We start from the raw sequence: 10457 nt of genomic DNA on the forward strand, positions 1-10457 counted from the left end.
GCACTCCCCTCCCATCCCTCCCATAACTGATTGACTTTTTTCATTTGGAGCATCTCAACCTGTCGCTGTCTGATTCTGCTCTCAATTCCAGGCTCTTAGGGCCAAGCACTCGGTATGGCTGGCCCCAGTGTCCACCTCCTGCCCTCCAGACTGGACTGGTCCTCCTTTGGCCACACAGCATTCTCTCAGATGGGCCCATGCACCTGAGCTCTGGTTAGGGCACTCACCTCTTCAGGACCCATGTGGCCTCACTGCCTTCATCCTCCTGCATGCTCACCAACACCGGGCTCCAGCCCCAGAGAACCAGGGTCAGATCCAGGACCTTGAGTCTTGAGGGGGCAGCTTGAGTCCTTTGATCATTGTGTCTGGGTCACATTTGAAGCTCATGACTCCACATCAAGTTCCTGCCCTACCCAGTCAGGGGGAACCCGCACAGCAAGTCTAACCCGGATGCTATTGAGATGGACTTGAAAAATTAGAAGAGACATTAACATTTTTTTCATGATTCTAAAAATAATACATATCTAGAGTATATTTGAAAAACAGAGGAGAGCAAAATGAAGAAAATAAAAATTATCCATAATTGTATCACTGGGAGGTAACTGCTAATTTATTTCACGTCTTTCCCGTCAGGGATATTTTTTAATAGAATTGAGTTCATTCTCAATTTTGTTTCCCACATAAAATCTTCTGAAGGTTTTTCAAGCCAATTAGTATTCTTATGCTTTAATGAGAACAGCCAGTTCCTCACAATTCACACTAATGTCCTTCTAAAAACCGCAGTTGGTTTGAAAAAAAAAAATCACTGGTTTTGGTTTTTGAGTTGCTTAGATATTTAAGAATGTGACTGTATCAAATGTTCTGAGAATTCACTTTATTCAGAAAAGAAATAATCAATAATAATAAAGCTTCTCTGTGCGAGTTAATTCCTGGAGGATCTGGGAAACAGCCCAAAAGTGATTTATGTTTTCATTCAGAGCCGCCTTGACTTGGCCCTGTCTGATTCTGCTCCCAGTTCGATATGCGAGGTTTCTCCTTACCACCCAGCAATTCTCCAACACCGGTGGGTGCCCCACAGTTCAACTCCACTCTGAGGAATCTGCCTGGAGATGGTGGTGGGTGCGCAGGGTGAGGGTTCAGCCCCACAGGATGCGCCCCCCACACCCCTGCCCAGAGGCCAGTCCTAAGCCCAGGGCATCTCCAGTGCTTCTGAACGAGGAGCTATAGATCAGAAGTTCCCACAACCCCCTCCTCGGGTTCAATCAATTCTCTAGAGCGGCTCACCGAACTCAGAGAGACATTTTACTTTCTAGATCACTGGTTTATTATAAAAGGGTAGAAGTCAGGAGCAGCCAGGAGGAAGACATGCGTAGGGCCAGGTATGGGGAAAGGGTGAGGAGCTCCCATGCCGTCTCCAGGGGCGCCGATCTCCCCAAATCTCTATGTCTTCCCCAAACTGGAAGCTTTCGGAACCCCATCCTTTTGGGTTTGTATGGAGGACTCATTACAGAGGCCTGATTACACCACTGGCCATTGGCCATTGGCGAGTGAAAATCTCCAGCGGCCTGGGGGTAGAAATGAAAGTTGCAAGCTTCAAATCACAGGGTTTTCTCCCCGACAACCAGCCTGCATCCCGAGGGCTTTTCCCAAAGTCAACTGATTAACATAACAAAACACACGTTGATTGCTCTCACCACTTAGGAAATTCCAAGGGTTTTAGGAGTTCTGGGCCTGGAAGGGGAACAAAGACCAATATTTATCCCTTATTATAAATCACAGGATCACACCCTGAGACCCCCTTAGCTCCTTGACTCAATAGACTGACCTCCATCAGTTCTCTCTGGAGCTTGGGTGGTAATCACCTTTCTGAGGCTGCTTTCCCCGCAAGCAAGTAATTACTGAGGAGTCGGAACACCAGAGCGGGTGTGAAGTTGGAGCCCTGTCTTTTCAGGAGGGCTACCTCATTGCTCCTTGCATCCTAAGTCAGGGAAGTCAGCTTTTCCAGGAAGCCCAACAGACGGCAAGCATTCAAGTGTTGTCTGAATCAAACCCACCTGACTCAGCTCAGGCCACCGTGATAAAGTGCCGCAGATGGGACACCCGATGGCTCCGTGGTTGAGCATCTGCCTTCAGCTCACGTCATGATCCCTGGGTCCCGGGATCCAGTCCTGCATCGGGCTCCCCGCGGGGAGTCTGCTTCGCCCTCTGCCTGTGTCTCTGCCTCTTTGTATTTCATGGATAAATAAAATCTTTAAAAATAAATAAATAGGGACGCCCGGGTGGCTCAGTGGTTGAGCATCTGCCTTCGGCTCAGGGCGTCATCCCAGGGCCTCAGGATCGAGTCCCACATCGGGCTCCCTGCATGGAGCCTGCTTCTCTCTCTGCCTGTGTCTCTGCCTCTCTCTCTGTGTTTCCCATGAATAAATAAATAAAAATATTTAAAAAAATAAATAAATAAAAATACAATAAAATACCATAGATAGGGATCTTAAAACACAGACCTGTGAGTCTCACAGTTCTGGAGGTGGGAAATCCAAGATCAAGGGGATGGCAGATATGGTTGCAGGTGTTAAAAAAAGAAAAGAAAAAAGAAAAGAAACATCAAGCCCTAAATGGAGTCATTTGGCCCCCAGCACAGCAAAGGCGATTCAGTGATAGTTTCCGCCTCTCCCAGGAGCATGACCTTTAGAAAGTCCTTCTGGTGGGATGAGCACTTGGTGTTATACTATATGTTGGCAAATTGAACTTAACTAAAAACAAATGTAAAAAATTAAAAAAATTAAAAGTTTTAAAAATTTTAAAATTAAAATAAAATAAAAATTTAAAAAAAAAAAGAAAAGAAAAAAGGAAGTCCTTCTGAAACATCCCGATCAGCTCTGGTGAGGCCACCTGCAGGACAAACCCCGCTGTTCTTGCCTCCCCAGGAGGAAAGCCGACATCCTGGCCCGAGAGACAAGCCTTTCTTTCCCTCTGTGGATGGCTTCTCACCACACCCCCCACCTGCAAACACCTTCCAAGGTGTGCAGCTGCTGGGGCGGCCTTCCACCTGCCTGATTCAGGAATCACTTAATAAAACCAATTTGATCTTCAAATTTACTCTGTCCAACCTCGTTTTTCAGCCCGGGTGATGATTCCCACCGGCCTGTCCTCATGGCAGAGACGGCTGTTCTGCAGCGTGGGGCTCCGCACAGCGCACACCCCTGTCAGACCCCAGGGGACGGAGAGAGGTGCTCCCTCCTCCTTCCCAACTGCCTGAGACCCAGACTCCACCCCTGTCTTCGGGTTTTGTTTGTTTTAATCTGTGGAGGCTTCTCTTGGTGGTTGGATATCACGAACGTGCATCTTCTTTTGGGGAAGTGGGATATGTCCTCGCCCCGTGGTGGTCATGGTCCAGTGATGAGGGAGCAGAAGGCAGAAGCACAAGCTGACCCCCACCCCCAGCTTCCAGGAGAGGGATGTGTGACATTCCTCAGGCCTCCCAGCTGCCCTAAAACTAAGGGAAGGAAAAACAAAGGGTCAACTGATAGAGATCACAGCCCCGCAGGCCTGGAGGCTCCCTCAGTTTACCAATGTCTCAGTGATTTACGAGGAAAAAACAGTCTTATCAAAAGCCTAATATTCGGAGACCCACAGCTCTGTCTCCTGGAGCCCTAACATCACCCTCTCTGCCATAGGGAAGTGGGAAATAGAGGCAGAAGGGAATGTAAATGAAATCAAAGTCCTTTATGACCTGCAGCCCATTGACAATGACCTGTGACAGGAAGAGAGTAACATGCCTCCAGGAAGCTTCCTGCTGTCTTAATGTTAATGCCTTACTAGAAGGAAAAACTACATTTAAAAAAATTCTATTTATTTATTCATGAAAAACACACAGAGAGAGGCAGAGAGAGAAGCAGGCTCAATGCAGGGAGCCTGATGCAGGACTCGATCCCAGGACCCTGGGATCACCACCTGAACCGAAGACAGACGCTCAACCGCCAAGCTACCCAGACCTCCTGGGAAAACTACTTTAACTTGGCAGTAGCCAGGGCCCCGGCATCCTAGGAGTCTTTAGCAGATGAAAGTCCTTTTGGACACCTCTCATTTCCCTTAGCTCCCCCAGCTCCCAAGTGTATAATCAGCCACTCCTCACAACCCCGGACAGCCGCTCTTCCTGCCCACAGATCCTGTCCCCCGGGGCTTTAATAAAATGACCTTTTGCACAAAAGACATCTCAAGAATTCTCCGGACCTCACCAACATCCCAAATGTACATCACTGGGATGAGAATAAGTTCTCAGAAACACAGCCCAGTGGGGCCAACATTCATGCCCAGACATGAGAGGGGAGGGCAGGGAAGAGGATAAATCTTTAGATGCACATCAAATGGGCAAGGAAAGAAGCTGCATGCTTTTTTTTTAATATTTTATTTACTTGGAACGCCCAGGTGGCTCAGCGGTTGAGCTTTTGCCTTTAGCTCAGGGCATGGATTCTGCAGTCCCGGGATCAAGTCCCACATCAGGCTCCCTACATGGACCCTGCTTCTCCCTCTGCCTATGTATCTGACTCTCTGTGTCTCTCATGAATGAATGAATGAATAAATAAATAAATAAATAAATAAATAAATAAATACATAAATACATAAATACATAAATACATAAATAAATAAATAAAATCTTTAAAAAAAATTTTATTTACTTATTTGAGAGACAGAGCACAAGTAGGGGGGAGCAACAGAAGGAGAAGCAGGCTCTGCACCATGCAGGGAGATGGATGCAGGGCTCAATCCCGGGGCTCCTGGGATCCAGGAACAAATGCTTAACCCACTGAGCCACCCAGTGTCCCAAGAAGCTGCATTCTTCATTCTGACGTTGCACTCAGCCGCATCCAGTGCCAGACACACAGACAAAATGAAAAAGTTGCCAAAGTGTAGTAAACACAAGACAAATTAAAGCATCCAGAGGGGTCCTGGAAATGCTTGCCAAAGGCGTCAGTAGGGAACTGGGGTCTGAAATGCTAGGAGTGGCTTCCCCGGCTGCCAAGCCGGGCATTCGTGTGTGTGTGTGTGTGTGTGTGTGTGTTGCTGTATTGTTATTGTTGATGGTGGGGGTGTATGTGCGTAGAGAGAGAGAAAGAGAGGTTTTTATGGATTGTCTGTATTTTAAGGCGATTGAATAATCCAAGGCTAGTACATTGAAAATCATAGTGAAATAAAAGTTAAGTACAAACAAAACGGTTCTTAGAAATAAAGAGAAACAAAACGAAACAGTCTCTAAAGAGCTCTCTCCGTCTGTTTAGGTCCAGAAGGGGTCTGTGTAGACCCAATTCTATTCTCGCTCTCCATGATCCCCGCCCCGGTGGATCCCGGGCCCAAGCCCCTCTGCCATCCTCATTTCACTCTCTGTTCTATCAAACCAAACAATCCATCCTGGGAAGTTGTTACCTGATTTTCCCCATTGCGGTAAAATGGGAGCTCTCCCCCCGTGGTCACTTACATTGGTCGGGTCCCCGGGAGGCTCCAGGATGGCTGTTCGCTGGCTGGAGATGCTGTCAGGACTGGCACCTGCAGAGGGTGGCGAGCTGAGGGTCCAGAATGTAGGTGGATGGGTCTGTGGGCCGGGACCCTACAGACTGGCTCAGGGTAACGCAGCAGGGCAGGTCTTTAACCCTGCACGGAACAATTACTGGAAGCAGCTGCCTCCACAAAGGGGGTGGTAATTTGTTGCAGCAGCTGCCTTTGAAAGAGGCTAAGTCCTGGGAGGTGAGCTGTCAGCACCCACACTCCCAGCAGCTGGGGGAGCGAGCACCTTGGTTGTGCAGGTGGGTCTGCACCAGGCATTGCAGCATTCGTTACACCTGTGAAATCTCACCCAAACCCCTGTCAGTGGATGCAGAGCCAAGTCCTGCAAACACCAACACCTGACACCTCCCACCCCTAACACCTGACACCATGTGGCCACACCCATGAGGAATGTGCTCCAGGCACCCCATCTCTTGGCCTGACACACTCCTGGTTTCCTTACTGTGTTTCCTTTTTGCCCACCTGATACCTGAATTCCTTCCAGGTTCCCTTATTTTCCAGGCTTTTTGCTACCTGCCTCAAAAGAGCTCTCCTGTCTAACACTCGATCTCCCCTCCTTACTTGGGAGTGCACTTTGACTCTGTAAGACATAGTACGATGATTACTGCCACTCAAAATCGGTCTAAAATGAGGGCATTAGTTAGTGTAGGCCAGACTAAGCTGTAGTAACAAATACACCCTAGAATTTCAATAGCTCAACCCCTGGGACTTCACGTTCCCTGGTAATTCTCCTAGCAAGAGGCAACTCACAGATCTGGGCAGATGACATTTTGTGATCTCCAGAGGTGGCTCTCTAATCACTATGGGAGGGGTGGGCAAGTTAGAGGTCTCAGAATTCTTTGAAGTGACACCCCTGCCCACAGCCTATTGAACAAAATGGGTCTTATGTGCCCACCTCACTGCAAGGGGGCTTGGAAATGTGGAGAAACACACGGATATTTAGTGAGCCTTAAATGTCTGCCCACAATTAAGTCCACCTAATGTTGAGCATAATTTAATCATTTCTTCAGAATTGAAAAAGGCTGTTTAAATTCTGTTGAGCCACAAGGGCCATATTCTATTGATCACTATAGAAAAACAGTGTAATAAAATGTCAAAAGAACCCTGAATCTGCCAAGAACCTTGAGTAATAGCACCATTTACACCACTAGCTAGCGGTGATCTTGGAATTGTCAAAGGCCACTTTAAAAGCCCGCTGTTCCTATACGTGCGATGAAAGGATTAGACTCGACCTTCTCTCTGGTCTAAATGTCTGTTTAGAATCCATGGCATTTGGGTCTGAGCCAGAAAGAAGTACCAGTTAGCGAGAGCTGTAGAAGGCGCGAGTGATTGACTTCATTTGACAAATACTTATTGAATGTCCACAACTTGTCCCTTCTGGGCCCAATGTGGTGGTGAACAGGGCAGAAAATGTCTCTACCTTCTGGAAAAGGTGCCAAGAAAACTAGTCTTCCTTTGTTTTTGGCATAGCAGCCGTCTTCAGGATTGTTAATCTTCAGAATAAAACTGCCAGTTATTTTACCTGCAAAAAATGAGTTTATTCAGGAAGAGCAGAGAATTGCGATCTGGGACGAGCAAGCTATGGCAAAAACCATGGGCGACTCCACCGAACAAAGGAGAGGAAGGCTCTCTGATGAAGGAAACCGGGAGGTTTGGAAGGTTGTTATACATAAAGGCCAACAAAGTAAAGTAAGAGCTGGGAGTGTGGTGGCTCCTCCTTGGCCGGGATGTGACCGCTTCTGGCCGGCTGGGCTGTTCCCCTGGGGAGGAGAGCCTTCCTTCCTCCCTGCCTGCAGTAGGTAGCATCCACCTGCAACCACCCACTTCCCCCACCACCCCTGGATTTGTGATTGACCAGGAGTGAAAGGGCCTGAGAGCTCGGGGAGGTGTCCCCTTACCAATTTTCGCACTATCGTTTATTTTTACCACTTCCGTAGATGGCATTTTAATTTTTGTTACAGCGCTTACTCTCTACGTTGCAGTCATACATGGGCACCCTTCAGGTGCTCGTGTCAACCTGCTGGAGCTGCCGACACAAAACACCAGGGACCGAATGCCTCCGACAACAGAAGTGTGTCATCTCACAACTCAGGATGCCAGAAGTCCGAGATTAAGAGGTCGGCAGGGTTGGCTGGTTCCTTGTGAGGCTGGGAGGGAGACGCTTCCCCAGCCTTCTCCTAGCTTCTGGTGCTCAGCTGGCCGTCTCTGGCGAGACTCAGAGCGTTTCCACACATCACCTAACCTCTCCCTTCACGTTCACATAGCGTCCTCCTTATGTGTGTTCAAACTAACTCGTTATATAAGGACACCAGTCGCATCGGATGAGGCCTCGCTCTACTCCAAGATGACTCGATCTGAACTAATGACATCTGCCACGACCCTACTTCCATAGAAGGTCATGCCATGAGGTAGTGGTGCTAAGAACCACATTATAAGAATTCAGGGGCTTCCAAGCCAATCCAGAATGGTGCTGTTAGGTGGCAGCTGGGATGCATTTTTCTCTCCACTTGTACTTTCTTTCTAGAAGTTTTGTTTTTCTTCCTCAAGCGATTATTCTTGTTGTTTTGACCACATATTTTATGTGATGGTAATGTAAGTTTGCTGTTTTGCATCTTCTCTCTGCCTAGGAAAATAGCTGGAGCCTTGCATTTTTTTCTGGCTCCAAGGGAGTCTGCAGAGCCCAAGGCAGAGCTGCTTGAGGACAATCCCTCTGCATCCTGTCTTATGCGGGACATTCCATGCACGGATGGGATTATTTGGGATGTGTGGGCTGGGAAAGAGAGAGGAGGCCTTTGAGAGGCAGGAGGCAGGAGGCAGGAGTGCAGACCAGGGGAGCTTTCCCAAGAAGCCCTGAGAGTGCCAGGGACTTGGCATAGCCCCGTCCCTCTTAGGCCACCTGGGCCACCTGGGGAGGCTGAGCCTGTGGAACAAGAAACTGTGGCCAGCTTTGCCCCAAAGGGCTAGTATGTCTTGGAGGAGACTCTCAGTGGACCTGGCCACATGCTGAGGATGAATGTGGGTTACATCCCACATTCCCAGAACCATGGAATCCTCCTGATTCTTGTGTATCCCAGCCAAGAGAGTCAGAACAATAACTGGCATTTAGTGGCCAGCCACGCTCTGAAAACAAGGAATTGCATCTAAATTGATTTTAAAAATTAAAGAAATGGTGAATTTTCTGTCCTTAGAGAATGTGTGACTACAAATTCATACAAACTGTCTAAAATATTTTTATTTTAAGCTATGCGTGTGAATCTTGAGCTTCCCTCAGTTCTGTGTCTAGAGGAGAAACTCGAGGATGGAATCCCGTTTCTCCAGCCTCTGGACCACGTACAGTGGCAGCCTGTTTCCTGTCTGACGCAGAATCTTGCCTATTGTAGGTAATCAGAATGGCCCTTGTTCGGTGAGTGAATGATGAGTCACAGACATTTAGGAACAATGGTGTCTTCTAAAATAGGCTTGACAAAAAAAAAAAAAAAAAAAAAAAGGCTTGACATGACAGACCTTTGGGGCAGTTGGCCCCAAGTCATGACCTGTGAAGGCACTGGGCTGATGAGTGGACATGACCTTGAGAGACACAGACAGCGTATCACTGGAGAGAACCAGGATGGTTGCTCCAAGGCAGAGCTCAGAGTAGATGATTTCACTCTTTATTTATTGAGTACTTAGCATGCCCAAGGACCTATGGAGGAAAACATAGAAAAATGACTTCATCACTGCTCTACAGAATCTTAAGATCTAACAACCAGACAGTAAATATCCCAAGCAGGAAGTGTGACCGATGCCACGATCAACACAGAAACAAGCTAAATCATACACAAGGTCAGAGATCTGGGGATAGGGGAAGAGGGGATTGACTGAGAGGACTTTATAGAAAACTGTTGTATTTGAGATGCATTGTATGCAAATTACATTATCCACGATGGGATGATGTCCTTAACAAAGACAGCAGCGTGGGAATGAAGCCACACACAGGTCACTATATAAGCGCATTGAGGTCTCAGTTACACACTTGGCTGAGAGCATGGTTCTGCTCCTCAGCACTCCCCCTGCCAGCCCCAGATGCTCCTTCCCAGCTCCTCTGACATGATTTCTATGTCCCTGTTTGCAGTAGAAATGGTACCCAGCATGGACCCATCCAGCATGGAATACACGGGCTCACTTCCATTCCTGGTAGATTTGCAGACATCCATCCATCTGTCCATTCATCCATAAATCCTGTCACAATGGGTCCTGCCTGGTACCATGACCAGAGTCCAGAAGTGAGGGTGCCTGTGTGTGTGTGAATACATGTCCTGTGAGGCTCCCACCCCTAGGTAGAAGCACTCTCATCTCCTGTTGAGAGGTTAGAGTAACCAAGTATTAGGATTCTTCTCACTGTGATTTTCTCTTGAATATCAAGGACATTTCTTTGAAGAATTTGACAGACCTCCAAAGTCAGATGCCCATTCATATCTTCGAGGAGGAGAAATACTTACCAGAATGACTTTTCAGTGTAGATGAGACAGATGCATGCTTTTAAAAAAGATGCATAGGTAGCAGGGGAAGATAAATCATACACAACCTCGCGGTCGTTGAGAACCTTGTATAATTGTCTGAAGGAAATAGGAGAGGTAACAGCGAAGGGCTATGGGGTCCTTATAGTCTGGTGGACCCGTGTTGGTGATGGCGCATTGTTCATGCGACCTGTTCAGTCCCTCCCAAGATCATTATGACACACACACTACTATCATGGCATTTTCCAGCTAAAACACATGGAAGGCCAAAGAAGTTAAGCAACTCCCTTGAGCACACGGGGTCGGAAGGTGAAGGCATTAGAATTCAGAGCCCACAGAGGAGGGACGGCTGTTACGGAGGGAAGCCCCTACGGCTGGGGCTGGTTTTCTCATAATCGTGGA

Source organism: Nyctereutes procyonoides, unplaced genomic scaffold, assembly GCF_905146905.1.
Source record: "Nyctereutes procyonoides isolate TBG_1078 unplaced genomic scaffold, NYPRO_anot_genome, whole genome shotgun sequence".
Classification (NCBI taxonomy): domain Eukaryota; kingdom Metazoa; phylum Chordata; class Mammalia; order Carnivora; family Canidae; genus Nyctereutes; species Nyctereutes procyonoides.